This window comes from Odocoileus virginianus, chromosome 14 (genome assembly GCF_023699985.2).
Source record: "Odocoileus virginianus isolate 20LAN1187 ecotype Illinois chromosome 14, Ovbor_1.2, whole genome shotgun sequence".
Taxonomy (NCBI): domain Eukaryota; kingdom Metazoa; phylum Chordata; class Mammalia; order Artiodactyla; family Cervidae; genus Odocoileus; species Odocoileus virginianus.
Genome location: NC_069687.1, coordinates 62378650 through 62400408, shown reverse-complemented (window position 1 = coordinate 62400408; position 21759 = coordinate 62378650). Strand labels below are relative to the sequence as shown.

The window sequence follows — 21759 nt, the reverse complement described above, 5'->3', positions numbered from 1 at the left end:
CCAGACCTGTGACCTGTCCCTGGCCTTCTAGTGGCGCCTCCTCAGGTGAGAGCCTCTGTCTTCCTGCTTACAGAGGAGCCCTCCCCACCAGCCAGCCCCTTCCCTGCCTGCCGGCCCCAGGATGGGCGAATTCAGGGAGAAGTCGACAACTACATGTGGCACTACCTGCCTCAAGCCCCTTCTCTTCACTTGCAGCTGCCGCTTCTGGCTGGCTGGACTGGCCGGCAGGGCCCTCAGGCGTGACTGCATCAGCCAGCTGGCCTGGAGCACCTGCCTGGCCACAGCCTGCATCCTGGTGGTGGCCGGCGCTGTTGTCATGGTGACGGGTTTTGGGCTGCTCTGCCGCCTTCAAGGAACAGAGGAACCTGCTACGTCTGTACTGCGTCCTTCTCCTTATCAACTCTCTGCTGGAGATCATTGCAGGAGTCCTAGCCTATGTCTACTATCAGCAGCTGAATGCAGAGCTCAAGGAGAACCTGAGGGACACCATGAAAACGGGGTACCCGCAGCCGGGCCACAAGGGCGTGACCAGCGCTGTGGACAGGTTGTAGCAGGAGTTCTACTGTTGTGGCAGCAACAACTTGCAGGACTGGCAGGACAGTGAGTGGATCCACTTGGGCCAGGAAGGTGGACCCATGGTCCCCGACAGCTGCTGCAAGACCAGCCTCCAACATCTACAGAGTGGAGGGCGGCTGCCTCACCAAGCTGGAGACCCTCATCCAGGAGCACCTGAGGATCAGCGGGGCTGTGGGCCTGGGCATCACCTGTGTGCAGGTGTTTAGTGTGCCGTTCACGAGCTGCCGGTACAGGAGCCTGAAGCTGGAGCACTGTTGCCCGTGTCCTCGGGAGCCAGCCCTCTGTGTGCGCCGTAGCTCCTTGAGATGCGGTGACTACTGACGCTCCTGACAGAAGGCTGCTGCAGTCCAGGATGCGGCTCTGCCCCCTCCCCTACCAGGGAGACTGCGTTCTGGTGCCTGGGGCCCCCACTGTGCCATCACCGGGACCTCTGGGGACCCCATACCCCAGAGGCAGCTTCAAGTGCCTCTAGCTGCACACCAAAGTCCCAAGGCCTAAAGGTCAGCCCCACCTATCTGCTGGGGCGGGGATTAACTAGGGTCCCCCCTCCCACCGCTGTCTTCTTTGGGCTGAAGTCATGGCCTTGGGTTGCTCCCAGGCCTGTGCGATTTGGGCAGAAATGGGCTGGCGCAGGGGGCGCCGAGCAGCAGGTGAGGAGGCCCCAAGTGCCTCCCCCACAGACCCCTCGGGTATTGGGGCCTCCTCCTTAACTGGGGGGCACTCCCCTGGCCAAGCCTCTGCCGCTCCCCCTGCTGCCCTCCCACTGTGCTGACACCATCTGCAGGCTTGCGTTCACTAGTTCTTTGTTGTCACCCCTCCCCCGGAGGCAGGCGCCCCGGGTTATAGTCACTGCGGTGCTCCACGCCTGGGGCTGCTCCTGCTACTTGGCAGGCGCTCAATAAATCGAATTTAAAAAATTTAATTCTGTGGAATTAAAATAAAAAGGAATGGATTTTATTAATGTACTTTCAAGCTGAGAGCATACTATATTAATGGTTTGCAACTGGATGTTGTCACTCAATATGGTGACCACAGTGACTTTCCCCGGGTGGCTCAGTGGTAGGAATCCTCCTGCCAAACAGAAGACCTGGGTTTGATCCCTGGGTTGGGAAGATCCCCTGGAGAAGGAAATGGAAACACACTCCAGTGTTCTTGCCTGGGAAGTCCCATATGGACAGAGGAGCCTGGCAGGCTACAGTCCATAGGGTTGCAAGAGAGTCGGACACGTCTTAGCAACTAAACAACGACTTTTAATGGTAGTGTGGTAGTGCGTTGAATGAATATATCATCATTTTCAACTAAGTCCCTGCTATTGACTAGTTGGGACATTTCTTTCTTATTTGATTTATTTTATTGAAGTATAATTGATTTACAGTGTTGTGTTAATTTCTGCTGTATAGCAAAATGATTCAGTTAGACAATCATATACATTCTTTTTCATATCCTTTTCCATTATGGTTTATCACACGATATTGAATTTAGTACCCGGTAGGACCTTACTGTTTATCCATTTTATATGTAACAGCTTGCATTCGCTAATCCCAAGCTCCCAATCCACCCCTCCCCCACCCCCCTCCCCCCTTTGCCAACCACAGATCTGTTCTCTTTTTGGGGTTGGAGGGCAGACATTTCTGATACTTGTGTTTGTAAGTGATACTATGGCAACCATCCTTGTATGCACAGTTTTGCATCCCTCCATGACCATTTCCCTAGGGTTAATTTCTAGCACTGAAAAATGTGGCATCAAAGGGGGAATCATATTTATCCTCTTGATATATATTGCCAGACTGGCTTGAAGAACAGTTGTATCGTCTCTGAGTTTGCTTTGATGACCCTTAGCATTTGGCCTTCTTAGTGGAATCCTCTGAACACAAAGGAACTGTCACAATCTCCTTACTTAAGGTTGAGGTCACTCAACAAGACAGCTGATGTCTACTGCCTACAGAAACCTCCTTCATTTCCCACCACAGGTACACCTTCAAGCACTGCTGACAGGGCCAGCACGTGATTTGTAGGGATCCTCTAAGCAGTGATGCTTTAAGACTAGAAGTCGCTTCGGCTGGGCTTGAGGAGTTTATCATTCTGGAAACTGATGACAGCCTGCCCCAGCCAGATTCTGTCCCAACTGGATATTCCTCCTTTTGTGTCTAAAACAGGCCCTGGGCTCAGCCAGCCGGCCTGTCGCTGAAGCCTGCCCACACCTGACCAAGTCTTATGTGCCTTTGCTCACCTGCTTCTCTATACTCTCTTCAATCTGCTCCCCCACAGTCTAGGCTACTCCCCCTCCCCGACTTTCTTGGGAGCCCCTCAGGGAGGCCCCTCCAGCCCAAAACTGCTGTCAGTCACTCTGATGACCAACCTCTCCCCTGACATTTCATCTCACTGTGCTGTGTAGACACCTCTGTGCCTGGATAAGTTGAAATCTCCAACTGAGTATTTGCCTCCCTCTGGGAACTGGTCCATGGTGGGGATAGTCAGGCCTGGGGCTGAGCCTTGCCTCTGCTTTCTACTAGCTCTGTGCCTTTGGACAATGTGCCTTTGAATCCTTCTGAGCCTCAGTTTTCCCATCTGTAAAGTGGGATTATAATAGTACCTATCTGAAAAAGTTGCTCTGAGAATCCAATCTGCATAAAGTGCTTCACAGAGTGCCTGACCATGAAACAATTGCTGAAAACAATGAACAAATAGGAACTCATCCTTATTTTGTCTCTACCTCCACAGAGGCTGAACCGGTGATATGCAAAATGTTAAAGGAAACATTTGTGAATGGAATGAACATATATAAGCCTTCCCTGTGTTTGTATTTACCCTTACTAAACAGCATCCAGGGGGACCAGAACCAGCCATCTCAGGATCTAGGGGCAAACCAAGGAAAAAGGAATCTTGTCTTTAGCTGACTTCTCAGTGAGACCTGGATCCAATGTTTCTCCTCCCCACATTATCTGATTTAATCCCTGCATCAACCCTGTAGGGAGACATTTTTATGTCTCTCTGACAACAAAACCTACCCTTTTGGGACCATCTACTGTGTACTAGACCTAGGCAAGACACTTTTTAAAACTGTGATTTCGTTGAAACCCTCACACTATTTTAGTGAGGTGAGGATAGTTATTCCTGAAGATGAAATGAGGTCAGAAAATTTAAGTATACCACCCAAGGACTGACAGGTAGTAAGAGAAGAGAATGAGACTGGATTTGAAAAAAAAAAAAAAGAACCAATACCCCACCTTACCCTTCAAAAAAGCTAGAAATTTCACTAACCACCTGACTTTTTGACATTCTCACAGAACAGAGCTCTGCATTCAGTTGGCGGTTAATAGAAAGGGGACTCCAGCTGTGTGGTGATCTTGGCCCTTCTAACACATGCTTCAAAGGGAGCGGTTTCTATTTCCGGTGGCCATTCGTGATCTCCAGGGAGGCTGCTCCCCACCTCCTCCTCTGCCATCACGATGTTCTTGTTTTTCTCCGGGCCCTATGACTCAGCACACAGCTCCAGATGGCTTCCTGCCTTTCCAGCCTCGTTGGCCGGGGTGCCCAGGTCCTGGTACAGTAAATTAAAACCGAAAATAAGCTACAGCTAAGAACGGAAACACTCTCTTCCCTGCCCTCTAATATGAAGACCGCAGGGCCCACAACTCATGCTGGTTGGTCCCTCTATCGCCTTAGCTTACATTGTTCATCCCTTCTAGCCCCAAGACACCCACATTCCACCCCAGTGCATCCTTGATGCCTTAAAGATGACACCCTGGGGTGAACCCAGGGGCCAGGTTCCGCCACCACCTTGGTTGATTGACCTTAGGCAATTTTCTTTGTGAGCCTCAACGATCAGACAGGGACAGTGATACTGCTTGCCTCTGAGGATTGTGGGGTTAGTGTTGCCAGATAAAATACAGAGCACCCAGTGCTATAGACTAAATCCTTATATCTCACCAAAACTCATTTGCTAAATCCTAATGCCCTACTGATGGTATTAGGAGGTGCGACCTCTGGGAGTTACATAGGTCCCAAGATCAGCAGCTTCATGGATGTCATGAGTCCTGATACGAGACCCCAGGGAGCTCCCTCATCCTTCCTACCATACAGGGACACAGGGAGAAGACAGCCATTTGTGAACCAGAGAAAGGGCTCTCACCAGACGCCAAATCTGCTCGTGCCTTGATGTGGGACTTCTTAGCCTCCAGACGACGAGAAATCAATGTGTGTTTTTTAAGCCACCTGCTCTGTGGTATTTTGTTATAGTAGCACTAAATGCACTAAGACACTCAATTAAAATCAAACTTCAAACAGACAAAGATTTTTTTAAGTATAAGTATGTTCCAAATATTGCATTCAGATTTAACTGGGTAATTTGTAACTTCATTTACTAAATTTAGTAAGTCTGTGTAGAGTGAGGTAACAAATGTGGAAGTTCTCTGTTGCCTAGCAAGAGCTGTATACTTAACAAAGTCTTCACCATGAGGCATATGTGTATCAACCCCTGGACTGCCAGCTTGGTCTGGAGCATAGAACAGATAGATAGTTTTACCATCAGGTGGTGGAGAATTGTACCACCTCAGCCTATGAATTGGGAAACCTGGATCTTGTTTGTCAATTGCCTGTAGTAAAGTAATGGTCAAAATTCTTCAAGCCAGGCTTCAGCAATACGTCAACCGTGAACTTCCAGGTGTTCAAGCTGGTTTTAGAAAAGGCAGAGGAACCAGAGATCAAATTTCCAACATCCACTGGATCATTAAAAAAGCAAGAGAGTTCCAGAAAAACATCTATTTCTGCTTTATTGACTATGCCAAAGCCTATGACTGTATGGATCACGATAAACTGTGGAGATTTCTGAAAGAGATGGAAATACCAGACCACCTGACCTGCCTCTTAAGAAATCTGTATGCAGGTCAGGAAGCAACAGTTAGAACTGGACGTGGACCAACAGATTGGTTCCAAATAGGAAAAGGAGTACGTCAAGGCTGTATATTGTCACCCTGCTTATTTAACTTATATGCAGAGTACATCATGAGAAATGCCAGGCTGAATGAAGCACAAGGTGGAATCAAGATTGCCAGGAGAAATATCAATAACTTCAGATATGCAGATGACACCACCCTTATGGCAGAAAGTGAAGAAGAACTAAAGAGCCTCTTGATGAAAGTGAGAGGAGAGTGAAAAAGTTGGCTTAAACATTCAGAAAACTAAGATCATGGCATCTGGTCCCATCACTTCATGGCAAATAGATGGGAAAACAGTAGAAACAGTGGCTGACTTTATATTTTGGGGCTCCAAAATCACTGCAGATGGTGATTGTGGCCATGAAATTAAAAGATGCTTACTCTTTGAAAGGAAAGTTGTGACCGAACTAGACAGCATATTAAAAAGCAGAGTCATTACTTTGCCAACAAAGATTCATCTAGTCAAGGCTATGGTTTTTCCAGTGGTCATGTATGGATGTGAGAGTTGGACTATAAAGAAAGCTGAGCACCGAAGAATTGATGCTTTTGAACTGCAGTGTTGGAGAAGACTCTTGAGAGTCCCTTGGACTGCAAGGAGATCCAACCAGTCCATCCTAAAGGAGATCAGTCCTGGGTGTTCATTGGAAGGACTGATGTTGAAGCTGAAACTCCAGTACTTGGACCACCTGATGTGAAGAGCTGACTCATTGGAAAAGACCCTGATGCCGGGAAAGATTGAAGGCAGGAGGAGAAGGGGACAACAGAGGATGAGATGGCTGGATGGCATCACCGATTCGATGGACATGAGTTTGAGTAAACTCTGGGAGTTGGTGATGGACAGGGAGGCCTGGCATGCTGCGGTTCATGGGGTTGCAAAGAGTCGGACACAACTGAGCGACTGAACTGAAGTGAACTGGACAGTTCACTCTGGGGCTTCAGTGATTCCATTTTGAGTTCTCCCAAATTCTAGAATGAAAAACTTTGGGACAACAGGTAGCCAGAACTTTTCCTATTGCTGGTTGACAGGCACACGTCTGGACCAAAATCTCCTTTTGACTAAGTGATTGAAGAAGAAAAAAACCCAACATGACTTATAAGTGAATTATGTAACGAAAGATAGCTTTAGCTCAAGAACTCTGCCTAACATAGGAAAACAAAAGGAAACCACTAGTGTACCACACAGACAACTTGTTTATTTAGGGCCTTGGGTGTCTCCTGCCACCAGAACTCTCAGGGAAGGAATTTCTTCTGTTTTGTTCTTAGTGCCTGGCCTAGGCAGCATAGACTGTTTGTTTACCTGAAACCAGTCTAGCTAGTTACATTAAAGAAAAATAAAGGTCTTAATCTGTGAGGAAGGAAGCTTTCTCAGACCAATATCCTCCCTTCCTTGTTTAGGAGATGATATTCATGAACTTAAGGGTATTGTTTCTTTTGGCTTTTAGTTTCGTTTTTACTTTTTTGACTGTACCACATGACTTGTGGGATCTTAGTTCCCTGATCAGGGATCGAACCCAGCCCTTGGCAGTAAGAGCGAGGTGCCCTAATCACCGGACTGCAGGGAATTCCCAGCCCCAAGTTTTTTAGAGCAATTTTTATCACCTCTCAACAAAATCTCCCCTAAACAGTAACCAACTCAAAAGTCCAGTAACTGGGGTCCAAGGCCTGGGTTCCTTGGCCTGCATTCCCCCAAGTTCCTTAAATGTCTGCACCGTGTTTTGTTTTGTTTTTTAAACAGATTTGTCATTGGTTACCAAGACGCTAGTGAATGCCCAGTACCCAGGGAGTATTTGAATGCATGACTGGTTGGCTCCACCAATCAAAGAAGGACAGGTTGACCCCAGGAACTCCTTAGCATTCAGAAAACCATCTTGGAATTCGCCTCTGACAAGCAATCCAAAGGGTGGCCCAAGAATGTTGGGGACTCACCAATTCCTGCAGCTGCATACGCACCCCCTCCTCTCAGCGTCGCCCTTCTTTCATCTCTATCTGACCTGCCACGGTGTCAGCTTTCTACCCCGTAGTTCTCAAAGCTGCTCCTGCATCCATTCCTGTCACCTGCCCAGGCCAGCCTTCCCCATCTCTCCCAAGATTATTGCTTCCAGACTTTGCTCCTCACATCCTTCTTCCCCACTGCCCCAGAGTGATCCTTTCTAAACCAAGAGTCAGCTGCGGTCAGCTTGTCCCATATCTCCCATTCTATTACATTTAGGAAGCCTGACACTCTCACTAAAACGTTTCTTTGTGCAAGATGTGGGGAGACAGGGCTTACACACTCATGACCATTTCTGATTTTGAATACCTGCTTCCACTGAATTTGCTCAGGATAGGAATTAAATACCTTGCACACATACTAGTGCCCTCCAGTCATCTACCTTATCAATATAGACATGGCTTTGGCCCTTTTTCCAATTTCCCACTGCCCCAAACGCCTATCAGTCATTTTTGTGAGCATCAGACTTTTCTGAAGTTTTCTGGATAGAGAAATTTATATGTCAGCAAAACATTGTGTCTTTAATTATGAACTTGAAGTAAATGTGTAATGTGTAACTCTTCATTAAGGGAAATTAAAACATCAGAGATAAAGCTCACAGCATAGAACAAGAAGATGGAGGAACATGTTTTATTGACATCATCCCTGAGTCCCCATCCAGCCCCGGAGTGTTTACCTCTTGAACTTCCTGTTGTGAGATACAAATAAACTCCTACACACGAGGCTACTTGTGAACCAGGTCTTTTGCTCCTTGCAGTAAATATAATTGTATCTGACGTGTTCCTCATCTGGCTCTGAAACTGCCCACTCTTAATGATTTCTAGGCTCTTACCTGTATTTATTTTCCTACCTAGCATTTCAACACTAGCTGAAGATACACTATTTCTTAATAGCTTACAAGTTTTCTGTTTTCCCACAAGAATGTTGGCTCCTGTGAGGAAGGAGCTTGTCTTGCTCCTGTATCCCTAGGGTCGAACACAGTACTGGGCATATAGTAGGTACTCCATATGTCTTTGTCAAATAAATAATAGTAGTAGTGTTAGTCGCTCAGTCATGTCTGACTCTCTGTGACCCCATGGACTGTAGTCCGCCAGGCTCCTCTGTCAATGGAATTCTCCAGGCAAGAATTCTGAAGTGGTAGCCATTCCTTTCTCCAGGGGAATCTTCCCAAACAGGGATCAAACTGGAGCTTCTAAGTGGGTGAATACAAATCCGATCATGTCCCTCCCCATTTAAAGGCTAAACTCCAAACTACTCAAATAGGCAATCCAGGTCATTTCTGCCCTGGACTCTGCCTGCCCCACCTGCCTTATCCCAAATCATACTTTCTGCTGCTGCCTCTGTCTGCACCGTCTGCTGAGGCTTTGCACAGGCTGCTCGCTCATGCACACACACACATTATTGAGACCCTACTCAATGCCAGGTGCTCATTTACGTCTAGGAGAGAACTCAGTGAACCAGACGAGTAAAATCTCTGCTGCTCTGGAATTCAGCAGGCAGGACAGGTGTTGGCCAAGTAGCTACCATGTGCAGTTTTAATAAGATGGGGGTAAGGGAATGATAAGAGCTCCTCAGTCTCTAGGCAGCAAACTTCTATTATTCTTTAAAATCCAACTTAGAGGAAGTTCCAATGTCACTTCCTCTAAGAGGACTTTTCCTTGCCTCTGGCCTGGAGCAGGTGTTTCTGGTGCCCCATAGACACTTACTGGACACCCCAAGCCACAGATGCAGCACATTGTCTTTGCTGTCGCCTTGTGTGTTTCTCTAGCCAGCCTGTGAGCCCTGCCTTACTGATCTCTGTATTTTGCAAGGCCCAAGAGAGGGCTCAGCAAGGAAGATTTTATTGAATTCAGCAACTGACCTGTCCCTCCCGTGGCCTCCCCCTCCTTTGCAGCCCCCTTTCCGTTGCGCAGGTTTCAGGCTATCTTGGTCTCTCGCTACCACGCTCAGCTCCCCAGGCATTTCTTCATCTTGTTTGAATTAAGCCATCCTCTCCCAAGGGAAGCTGTGGGTTGGGGAGGTACCAACTTCCTTTTGGGATAAGCAAAGCTTAGGTAGTCACTCTAAACTCTAACTAATAGTGATTGCTTTTATGCTTTCCCCCCCCTTTATTCCTCAGGCTAAAAAGCCCCTTTTCCCCTTCCTTGTCTTGCATTGTTACCCAACTATACTCTTTCCAGAATATACGAGATTTCTCATGTCTCTGTACCTCTGCACATGCTGTTCCCCTCTGCCAGAAACACTGTTCCCCACCACTCTTTCTTGATGAAAACGACCACACGCTTTGAAGCCTAGCTCACATGTTACCTCTTCAGTATGGCTCTCCCATGTCCCCTCTCCCATGCCCAAGCACAATGAATTGTTCAAGGGTGCTCTATGCTTCCTTGGTTATCACCTCATTCTACAGCATTTTGATAGTTTGCTCATGATACTTTTATTCTCAGACAGCGAACTACTCACCATTTGGATCAGTGACAAGTCTGTGCTCACCCCTCTTTGTCCTTCCAGTGCTCAGCCTAGGGCTGGCACCCCACAAAAGCAAATATTAATAAATGATTGCTGCTTTGGATGGCTGAGGTCTAGGGCAGGGGTGAGAAGGAGCAGCTCTCTCTTCTGGTAACAGCACTTTGATAGGCCCGGGGATCATCTCCCCACTTTTTGCCCATATGGTTTGGGTGAAACTAAGAACAGAACGTACAACCCAAGGCAACCCAACCAGCGCAACTGACCACAGCGGTTGCCCAGTGCTGGTTAGGCAACCCGAGCCTGGGCAAGCAGAGCATGGCAGCAAAACCGAGCACGGATCTTGGGGGAAAGAAAAAGGATATGCTAAAAGCAGAGCCAGTGCCCCTAAAAAGTGTCCCTGAAGTCCAGGATAATCGACAGTCTGACTGCTCATGGTTCTGTGCTTCCAAAGGACCAAAGTGTTTCTACCCTCAAAATCTGCTACTGTTGTGGGAGAAATTAGGTCTGCCTAGAGTTAAATGATGATAACCCACTCCGGTACTCTTGCCTGGAAAATCCCAAGGATGGAGGAGCCTGTTGAGCTGCAGTCCATGGGGTCGCTAAGAGTCGGACTCGACTGAAGCGACTTAGCAGCAGCAGTAGCAGAGTTTAATGAAGCAGGATGAGGATGTGGTCAGAGAGCACACACTTTGGAGTCAGACTGTGGAAGACTGAATTTCAGCCCTGCCACTTGCTAACTGCCCCTTATCTCTGTGACCCTCGGTCTCTTCAGCAGGCCAAAGAGAGTATCAGTTTGAAGGGTCGCTATAACAAGTAGGAAGTGCATGTATATAGCAGTTATTTCATTACTACTATGACTCTGTTATAGTTATTAGTAGGTGGTCTGGTACAATAATCCAGGGTAGAGATGCTAAGGCCAACAAAGAGGTTTAAGCTAGAACATAGAGTGAAAACAGAAGATAGAATAAATATTATCCAGGTGGTGCTATTTGGTGTCATTTATTTGCAAATAACAAAGACCCAACTTTAAAACATGCATAAGCAAAGAGGCAAGTATTAGTCCACGTAGCTGAAAGCGAGAGGTATGTTTTGAGTTTCACAAATGACTGTAAGACTGGGTGTCCCGCTTGCACCCTCTCTCAGCCTCGCTTGTCTCTGGGGTGACCTTATTCTCAGGCAACCAGCAGGCATGCAGAGTCTCTAGTTGCTCCAGAGAGCTAGCAATTCCTGTTGAAAATAAAGCATCTTTTATGCAACATGCGACTATCTTGGAACTGAGGCTCATTGGTTATTGTATTCACCACATTCTTATCCTGGAGCTAGTTAAGGGCAAGAGAAAATGTTCTGATTGGCTAAGCCTGGGCCAGGTGACCAGCCTTAGTGTTGAGTGGGGAGGAGAGAATCTGACTTCTTTCAGTCTGAGAGTGGTGGGGCAGAGGGTCTCCATGGAACACCAGGATCCTGTCATCCAAAGAGCAGGGTATGCTGGGGAAAAAATCCCCAGAACAACAGCTGTGCTCTACTAAAGGGGATTAGTCGGGCCCAAGGAAGGATTAGTCGTGGAAGCCCAGGGAATCAACAGGCTCAAGGCTAACCGGACGGCTTTGAGTTCGCAGCCCCGACTTTGGTCCTTGACTGGCCTCAGGAGCATGACTCAGCAGTCAGGCTGCCACACACGGGGTTTTGCAACCGACCTTTCCTCTCTCGCCAGCCCTGCGCTGGTGTGTCCCTGGGGCTGGACCCAGCTCCCGCCTGGGCCTCTGCCAGTCCCTGGGAGAGGGAGGGTCTCTGGCCTCCGCATGCCAGCTCTCTCATTTCACCCTTCCATCCTCCTTGCCCTGGGGCAAAGTCTGGCAGTTGTTGAGAAAACAGTCAATGGCCACTTTGCCCTTTGGTTGGGAAGCACGTGGCCAGTGATGTGTGGCTTCCCAGCCCCCAGCCAAGCAGGGGAAAAACCAGGATTGCTTTGCAAACACCGGGGCCCCCAGAGAGGAGCTGGGTCCAGTGCTTCTCAGCCTCCGGAGTGATAAATGGGAATAACAATAGCTATTCTGATCAGTCCTCTGTCGGTAAATAGCAGATAAGGTTGCGCTGGGATCACTCCCATGCAGAGCCAGGGCTCCCGCCCTCAGCTGACCTTTCCTGAGCACCTACTGCCTTCCAGACTTGAGTTGTGCAGTGACAAAGAAAAGAAAAATATCTAGTCCCTGCCCCAAGTTGTTCACTAGTTTCTCTAGTGGGGACAGACAGGTAGCTGTCAGCCTTCAGTGTAGAGTCCTTTTATGGAAGGAAGCACAGGGGGCTTGGGGAGAACAGGGGAGGCATAGAGGAGATGGCTGGGGCAACTGGGAGGGGCCAGGCCAGGGGGATGGGGACTGAGCTGGCTCCCGAAGAAGAACTTTTCAGCCGGTTGGAGAAAAGAGGGAAAGGGCATCCCAGGGCAAGCAGCATGTGCAAAAGCAAAAGTTGCTTAGGAAGCTGTTAGTGGAGCCCAGGGCACCGGGAGGGGAGATGGAAAGAGGAAATTGAAGCAACAGATGGGACCACCGTTTAGATGTTCTAAATAGGGGAGGGTAGGTCTGATAGAGAACTCTGGTTCAGGTCATTTCATCAGAAAATTAAACAGAAGCTCTGGCAGAGTAGAAGTCTCCCTTCCATAGGAAATTAACTTAGCAAAGATTTGGGAGCTCCCAGGGAAAGATACAGGGAAGCCTAACTTCCCAGGAAACCCCTTTCCAGGGTCATATCCATTGGCACATCTGGTGCCAGCTTTTATTTCCTGCATTGTCACCCCCTTATATCAAGCTTATTCCTGAGAAGTCACAGCATGGTAGAGGATTGGATGGTAGCAGTAGTCAGGAAGAGAGGCACACAGCCCCTGCCCACCTCAGCTGGCCAGGTCAAGCAGCCAGGCAGATGTCCAGCCAGCAAAACCTGCACATGCTGAAGGGGCCTTTCCGATGGGTGGGGTGGGGCAAATGCATCTTTTTCTGTCCCCTCCTTTTCTCATTTCAAAGTTAACTTGCTGTTTGTCTGCTCCCTCCTCCCAGAGGCCTGAGGAGGGAGGCCTCCAGCAGGGCACACTGGAGGTCCCGAGGAGCAGTGTACACTCCAGAGAGCAGGTTCATCCCAGATCTGGTCATAAACCATAGTCTACTTATTCCAAAAGTCACAGATCAAGTGAAGAAACTGCCAACTACAGTGTGTCTTAAGGCCTAACGTGACAGGGCTTCCTAGTGACCTGGAGTTAGGCCTAACTCTGCAGTTTCACCCCAGAATATGGCAGCTGCCCTCCCATCTTCGGTGTTTTCTGGCTCTGTGAGCGGCTTCTGGGAAGCAGCCCACACACGCCCCTCCACCCTCACTTAGCAAGTGGCACCCACTGGCCTCCCAAGGGAAGACAGAATGGGTGAGATGCCTACAGAGGCCTGGGAAGTGAGTTCGGACTCGTAAGTGGGAATCCCAAAGTCCTAGAAACCCAAAGTTCCACCTGGAGGGGAGGTCTGTGGGCTCCAACTGGGCAGATTCCTCTGTTCCCTGAGACTCCTCACTTGTGGGGAAGGAAGGCCCAAGTGGGCTTCTCTGAACTGCAGGGCCCAGGGCTGAAGTCCTTTTTGTTCTAGTCAGAGGGTGCTGGACAGGGAATCAGGAAAAAGACATCAGGTTTTTGGTTTTCTCCTTTCCAAGTGAGATTGTTCTCTCTAATTAATTAAATTCTGGCTGCATCGAGTCTTAGTGCCCCACGCGCACCCTTCGCTGTGGTGCACAGGCTTCTCTCTAGTTGCAGCGAGGGGACTCAGTAGCCCACCCCCCGGCATGTGGGATCTTAGTTCCCCGGCCAGGGATCAGACCCACATCCCCTGTGTTGGAAGGCAGGTTCTTAACCAGTGGACCAGCAGGGAAGTCCCTCCAAGTGAGATCTTGAGTCAGTCCCAGGCTCTCCAGGACCCTCGTCTGCTCAGCTGCGCACTGACTTGGTCAGTCTGTGTCGTCTCTGAGCTTCCTTCTGGACCTCGTCCAGGGTCCTGAAGCTGCCCCCCCCTTTCTCAGGCCAGCGTGTGTCAGCCAGCAGCTTCCCTAGGCCTTCCTGCTAGAGGCCGGCACCTTCTCAGCGCTGAGCACCTGGACTCCTGAAACAGCAGGCCCAGGATTGAGAAGCAGATAAACTAACAAGAGCCTTTCCTTGATTTCATCTGTGGCCTGGGATCATAAACGCAGTCTTGCCCACACAGGTGCCTGAGTTTGCCAGGCAGGACAGCTTTCATTACCAGCCTGTTGACAGTCTGGTTCTCCCAAGCCAGGCCTATAATCAGGGTTTTTAAAGAAACTAAATGAGTTAGGCAAACTGAGAGGCCCGAGAGTTCCTGTGAGTTCTGCAGGGCTGGGGACAGTCCTGGTGAGGAGAGATAAGGACCGAGGAGGAAAGGAGGGGAGGAGGTGGGGGAGGGGCACAGGAGGACGGGTGGAATCGTTATTACCAGTTAGAATTTTACCAAAACTTTCACATGCGTTTGCTCTGTGATTTAACGATTTCACAGATCTGTAAAATCCTCTCCTTTCCAATGCCTGATTTCAGGAACTGAAAAAGAAGTGAGTTGTTTATTTTTAGTTTTGTCAAGGAAACACATTAAAAAAACAAATATTCATTTAATTGTTTATTCATCTGACAAATATTTATTGAGGGTTGACTGTGTATTTCAGGTTCTGGGATACAGCTGTGAATGAAATGGACAAAACTCCCTGTCCTCCTGGGAAAAGTTAGACAATGGACCAAACCAGGAAATAAATATTAGGTCTGGTGGTGCTAAGTACCATGGAGGAAAAACAGGTCAGGGAAGGGGACCGGGTGTACCACGGATGGGCTGTAACTTTTAATAGAGGTCAGGGAAGCTTTCCTCCTCCGTGTCCAGGAGGACACGTTTGAGTAAAGTTCTGAAGCTGGTGAGGGAATGAGCCTTGTGAGTGGACAGCTGGGTGGATTAGGGATTCCAGGTGGAGAGAATGAAGAACAAAAAGCCTAGCCCTTTCAACCACAAAATAAAAAAAAAATAAAGGAGAGACATAATCTCAGAAAAAAGGCCAAAATTCTTCTTAAGGGAAGACAATTGAAAACCTAACATGGGGATAAATATCACCATGTCACTATGTCTGTATATTTGCCTACATAATATATAGAGGGATCTATAGATATGGATATACATATGTGTTGTTGATATATGTAATATATATATAATATGTATATCATATATGATATAAATATACAATAATCATTGCTATCCTTTTTCTGTCTGTCTTATATGTCCCAAGTCAGTATTTGTCTACAGACTAACATATGGCAATGTACTATTTGTACTTTGTAAGTGAGGAATTTGAGCCTTGGAGAGGAAGATGGCCTTGCCCAGGCCTTGTCACAGCATCTGGTACCCTCAAGGCCAGCAATCCATCTAGACCCAGGGCCTCTAGTCTTCACTGTGAGCCACCCTGGGCTGCTTTGCAGCCACACCTCCTGAGCCCAGCCCCAGGACTCCACAAGTGGTGAATAAAAAAACAGCTTGACCATCTGGTTGAACCTGAGTTTTGTTCATTTTTCTTCCTGAAACTGTGGGCCTAGGAAGCTGGCGAGGCGGGGATGGGAGCTGGCAGGATGAAGGGTGGCCTTGCAGGGCCACAGACTTTGCTTCTATCTGAAATCAGTGGGCAGCTCCTTGGCACTGGGCCTGCTGGAGCCTTTGTGTTGGCATTTGTTCCGATCAGGAAGTCTAGCTATGCTGGCCGGGTGTGGCCTAGGAGACTGCATTGCTTCAAACCACTTCATGGCACTGAGCATATTACAGGCCCCTGTTCAGGGCCTGTCTCCAGGCTGGAGACTTTGTAGGCCATCTCAGTGAAATGAATCCCCTCTACAACAGTGAAAGGGCCACCACTCATTCATACCTTCATTCTGCCAAAATTTGTGGAACACCATTTCACTCCGGAGAGTGTGGTCTGAGCCAGACATTGGGCCCTGAGCTTGTGTTATCATTTAAAGAAATGTGAATGAACTGGTCTAGAAAACCAGAAACAGAATCATGGACACAGAGGACAGACTGGTGTTTGCCAAGGGGGAGGAGTTGGAGAGGGATGGAGTTGGAGGTTGGGGTCAGCAGATGTGAAGCTTTTGTATATAGAATGGATAAATAACAAAGTCCTATCGTATAGCACAGGGAACTATATTCAATCTCCTATGGTAAACTATAATGGAAAAGAATATATATATATGCTCAATGGTACAAAATCCACCTGTCAGTGCAGGAGATGTGGGATCAGTCCCTGGGTCAAGAAGACACCTGGAGGAGGAAATGCCAACTCAGTCCAGTCTTCGTGCCTGGGGAATCCCATCAACAGAGGAGACTGGCAGGCTACAGTCCATGGGGTCGCAAAGGAATAGGACACAACTTTGTGACTAAACAACAACAAAATACATACACACACACATATATGTATATGTGTATATGTGTGTGTGTACGTGCTAAGTCGCCTCAGTCGTGTCCAACTCTGTGACCCTATGGACCGTAGCCTGCAAGGCTCCTCTGTCTGTGGAATTCTCCAGGCAAGAATACTGGAGTGGGACCCTCCTCCAGGGGATCTTCCCGACTCAGGGGTTGAACCCAAGTCTCTTATGTCTCCTGCATCGACAGGTGGGTTTGTTGCTAACGCCACGTGGGAAGACTATGTGTGTGTGTACCTGAATCACTTTGCTCTAGAGCAGTAACTAACACAAAGTTGTATATCCACTGTACTTCAATTAAAAAATAATTTTAAAAAATAATAAAAAAGTATTAAATCAGAGCATGATATAGGGAGAGGTTCTTTGGGGTGAGAGGAGGGGTTTATTCAGATTGGAGGAGACCTGGAGAGGTTTTGAGAGGAAGTTAAGATCAGGGTTGTGTCCTACAAAGCTGGGCCCTTGGAAAGTTTAGGTGGGAAGTGTCCAGGCTTGGGGAATGGCCCGGGCAAAGGTTGGGCAGCCAAATCAGGAAGGGTATGTTTGAAAACCAAGAGCTGACTCTCTGGAATGGGATTCCTCTGTCTCTGTCTGTGTGTGTGTTAGTCACTCAATTGTGTCTGATTTCTTTGCAGCCCCATGGACTGTAGCCCACCAGGCTCCTCTGTCCATGCAGTTCTCCAGTGGGGAATACGGGAGCGGGTTGCCATCCCTTCTCTAGGGGATCTTTCTGACCCAGGGATCGAACCCAGGTGTTCTGCATTGCAGGCAGATTCTTTACCATCTGAGCCACCAGGGGAGCCCTGGGTTTCCCTGTAGGACAGCGGAAAGAGAAGTGGTTAGTGGAGAGAAGCCTGGGAAAGAAGATTCACACTGGTCTCCTTATTCTCTTAACCCTCTGACTGTGTGCTGTCCTGTAAATAAGGCTTCATTGTCCTCACCCCAGCTGTCTTATGGGGAAGTTCGGAAGGTCTAGGGACCCTATAGATTTTGCGCAGAGGAAGGGATTGCTTGCTTTCTCTGGCTTCCCTGCGGCTGTCCTTCGTGTTCCCACACCCCCTGTCCAGCCTCTGTTCTGCTGGGCACGCGGGGCCTGGCTTTCAGTGGTGTGCTCAGGGCTGGTCCCAGCCACAGCTCACCAGGCCCCTGCGGGCTCCTGGAGGTCAGAGGTGTGTCCCGCTCGTTTGCATGCCTGGGGCTCACACATGGCATGCACCTGAGATGGGTGGACAGAGCCGTGGGGTCAGCCTCACCCCGGTCTGAGTCCCCAGGCAGGCACAAGTTGCATGTGACCCTCAGGGACCCCCTTCCAGCTCTGAGCCTCAGTTTCCTCGTTGGTGAAATGGGAGCGATAACAGGGTGAGCCTTGGTGGGCAGTGGTCAGTGAGGCCTCCAGGCTGACCCATCCCAGTGAGTCTTCCAGGACGGGCTGTGGTCACCGGTCTACACCAGGGCCCTCTCCACCTTTCCCAGGAGATCCAAGGGCCACAAAGGCTGCTGAGGGTCCAACTCTCAGGGTAGTGAGGGCAGGAGAGAGTCCCACCTGACGGTCACTCCAATCATTCTGTTTGTTTACTCAGTCATTTACTCACTCACTTACTCATTCCTTCAACAGATGTCTACTGAGCACCTTCAAAACACCTAACACAGCCCTGGGTGCTTTGCTTATGCAAAATGAGTGAGATAAGTTTTCCAATCTCAAGAGGTAATTAAAACAAGCCCGTAGTATATAATTATGAATCCCCTGAATGGAGCAGGCGGTGGTCTTTTGAGTCGAGAGAGAGGAAAAGACACAGAGACTGGAGGGCCTCCCAGAGGTGGTGGCCTGCGGAGCCCAGATGGGTGTGGGAGAAGGCGGCATTCCAGTAAACTGCCCCATGAGCAAAGGTGGAGAGGAAGGAACACCTGTGGCAACCAGACCGGCTCGGCTGGAGGGCACAGGTGGGATCTGGCTAGACAGGTGGCCGGGGTTGGGCAGCAACAGGCTGGGAGTCTGAAGACTTCCTGCAGCCTGGGATTCCAGGCTGTTGACAGGTGGAGGCTGTGACACCACTGAACTCGCAGGGTCCTGGAAGGTGGTTTGGTGGGAGGGCTCTTGCCCCACTGGACGGAGACAGGTAGGAAGAACACTGTGTATTTGGGGGAGCCTCTGCCTCAGTTCACTGTGTGACCCCAAGTAGGTCACCATGTTTCTTAGAGCCTTGGTTTCTAAACGTGTAAAATTGGGACAACTGGGCCAGATGATTTCAGTTGCCTTTCCAGCTCTAAATGCTCTGAGTGTTGATTCCAGACACGCGCTGCTGCAGAACTACCCATTCAGTTTCGTGGCAATCACTGTCTTCACCAGCCAGCCACATGGCTGGCCTGGGCAGCCATGTTTGCGCCACATGAGCCCGCCCACCCGTCAAGCTAATTGGACCAGAGTCCAAAAGAGTCTTGACCCTCAAGAAACGTATTCCATAACAATTAGATTGATCCTTTGGAGAGTTTAAACCAATTAGATCAATTGATAGATCAATTAGATAGAGTTAGTCTACAGCTGCAATATTCTAGGAAAAAGGATAACTAATATTTGCTGCACATTTGTTCTTCTGCACACTTTATTTCATTCTCACATCACCCTGTAAAGTAGTATCCCCATTTTACAGATGGGGAAACTGAGTTCCAGTGAAATCCCGTATTTGTCATGTTCTGGCATGCAGCTGGTTGAGATACCTTCCAGTTTTCTAGGAAAAAAACATATTTTTCATCATACATATATTGAAAATTTAAGGTATTTGTAGAAGAAACCATTTCATTTTGTTCATGTAAATGTGATAAATTTTATAATGAAATTCCAGTAAAAATTCCAAATAAGTTGTATTTACTCCAAAATAGAGCATTTCTTGGAACTGGCACAAAAGTTGAAGAATGTAAGAAATAAATCTAACATGAGTTTTGCATACTGAGAAGGATTTCCACTGAGACCTTATGATCATATGCTGTAAGGTCTATGTGTTATTTTAAATCTTCAGTATGGATCTCTAATCAATAATATAAACACACCAGCTATATTAGTGGGGAGGAGAGAAGAAAGGATACAGATACAGAATTTGTCTACATTGGTGCTATCTTTCTGTATTGTTCATCCATTGGCAGGGGCAGTAATAAAGTTCAGTAGAGAGGATGTGACCTGGGTCTTTATCATTTCATGCCCTATCTCCCCAGGGCATAAAGCAGAGCTGGACACGAGCTTGAAGCAGGAAGCAAAAACCTGAAGACAATGAGGGTCTTCCAGGGACGGTGGAGCACGTGATCAGAGAAGCTGCCCCAAGCATGGAGCCACAGAAAGATGTAGAAAGAAATCTTTGGTTCCCCTGAGCCCAGCATGTTTCCTACAGTCCGAGACTGTGAGATTGCTCTGTATCTTGTTGACTGGCTTACTTTTATGCGAACTTTTCCAAGTAAAATTCTATTCCTAGCAACCAGACAATTCCCGATGGAATTCCTGATTATGTCCTATTAATAAATGATTCGAGGTATGAATCCACTCCATTAACTTGACCGTGCAAGAAATTTTGCCTTATTTTATGTCCATAAAGTCTAATTAAATCTGACCTGCATCCACATTCTTGCCAAGGTGACTGGAAATTTGGTCTTAGTAGTTATTGGGGTGAGGGGACCCCTCTGGTTTAGGGCAGCCCACTATGGTAGCTGTCCACTGAAATGGGTCTTCCAGGCATCCTTCCAGCCACAGGTCTGTTGATCTTCCCCATGTCCTTCCTGTGCACCCTGATAGAAGGCATCCTTGCTACTACCATGCCAGGGGCTGGCCTCCCTAAATTAAATGTTCCCCTCCAAGCCACCTCCCCTGACGCAGCCAGCCTCTGCCCCATCCCCCTGGGGAATCTTCCATCTCATTGCACTCAGAGGCACTTGGCTCTCTCTTCTCTGAAGGATAATAACCTCAAATTCAGGCCTTTTTTAAGATTTGAACTTATTTAGTTTTTGGATGTGGAGTTGTTTTTTTTGTCTTTATTGAATTGTTACAATTCTGCTTCTGTTTTGTTTTGGTTTTTTTAGCTGTGAGGTATGTGGAACCCCAGTACCCCGACCAGGGATCCAACCTGCACCCCCTGCATTGGGAGGGGATGTCTCAACCACTGGACCACCAGGGAAGTCCCAAGTTCAGGGTTTTTGAAACACAAACCCCAAGGAGGCAGATTGCCACTGAGCATTTTCTATTTATAGCATGAGGCTACCTGTTTGTCCTGGAAAAAGGAAGCGTGAACATAGGAGCACAGAACAGGAAGTACTGCCACGATCAGCGTGTCTTCCCGATAGCGTGGTACCCGTGCCTCTGTTGACCTTCCTTCTCCAGGAGGGCCCTGAGGCCACTGTACCCAGGCCCTACACTGACATCTGTGTTGGTTCTGGAATTCCTGCCTGGAGCACAGACCTACTGGCTCAGAGCAGTGAGGGAGAGGGAGGTGGCAGCTGTATCCCAGCCTCCGGCCGTCTCCTAGAGAGGAGGATGCTGTGGCCACTGTGATCAGCGTGAGGACCCTGTAGGCATTCAGAGGTTGCTGCTTCCTCAGGCACGCTTCCCAGAGTCATCCTTCCTAGCCCAGGCCGCTGCCATTGCTCCTAGATTTTTTCTTGGAGTAACTTAAGGTTTAATTTTATTGAATATGAAAAGTCATTTTCCATGAGCTCCCATCTGACTTCTTTTCCTTGTTTGAAACCCTTGGCCTTGGGAAAAATTCCAAACTCATCAGTGTAGCTTGCAAACTCCTGTGTTATCTGGTCTTTGCTCACCTTTCCAGTCTCAGTCTTCATCTCTGCCTTCTTCACATTAGCTCTACCCTCTGGGATCAACTGCATTCTTTCCCTCTCTTCCCTGGGTCCTCTGCCTGGAACAGTCTGCAGCAGTGTCATTGGCTGGTCCTCGAACCATGCTGTACTGTCAGGGAGCATGGGGAACACTGACCCTAAAGACCCTAGGCCTGGCTTCAAATGCCGGCTCCATGCTGGCTGGATACGTGACCTTTTATTTGCTGAGCCTCAAGTGTCTCATCTAGAAATTGGGCATCATTATGCCACCTTCATGGGGCTGAGGTGAGGATTCAGTGAAGAAATAGATATAAAATACAGGATGGCTAGAAAACCTGCCCTTCTACGACGTGCTTGGTGAATCAAGCCTTCTCTCATTTCTTTGACTGACGTCCCTTCTTTGCACTCCACCTCCCACTGAATGGAAGCAGAATGTGGTTTACTGAGCTTAACTAGTGACTGACGACACGAATCTTGGCCAGGAATTTGAGTAA

At 48.3% G+C, this 21759-nt stretch overlaps 1 long non-coding RNA gene and 1 pseudogene across 1 annotated transcript; both read left to right on the top strand.

The window, feature by feature from the left end:
- On the top strand, window positions 1-4855 carry LOC110139786 (CD151 antigen pseudogene; annotated as a pseudogene).
- A 6916-nt stretch (window positions 4856-11771) lies between these two features.
- On the top strand, window positions 11772-20059 carry LOC110139792 (uncharacterized). The gene is made up of 2 exons (XR_002314583.2): window positions 11772-12038; window positions 19661-20059. It is a non-coding gene; the product is annotated as an uncharacterized lncRNA (long non-coding RNA).
- Window positions 20060-21759: the final 1700 nt, after the last annotated feature.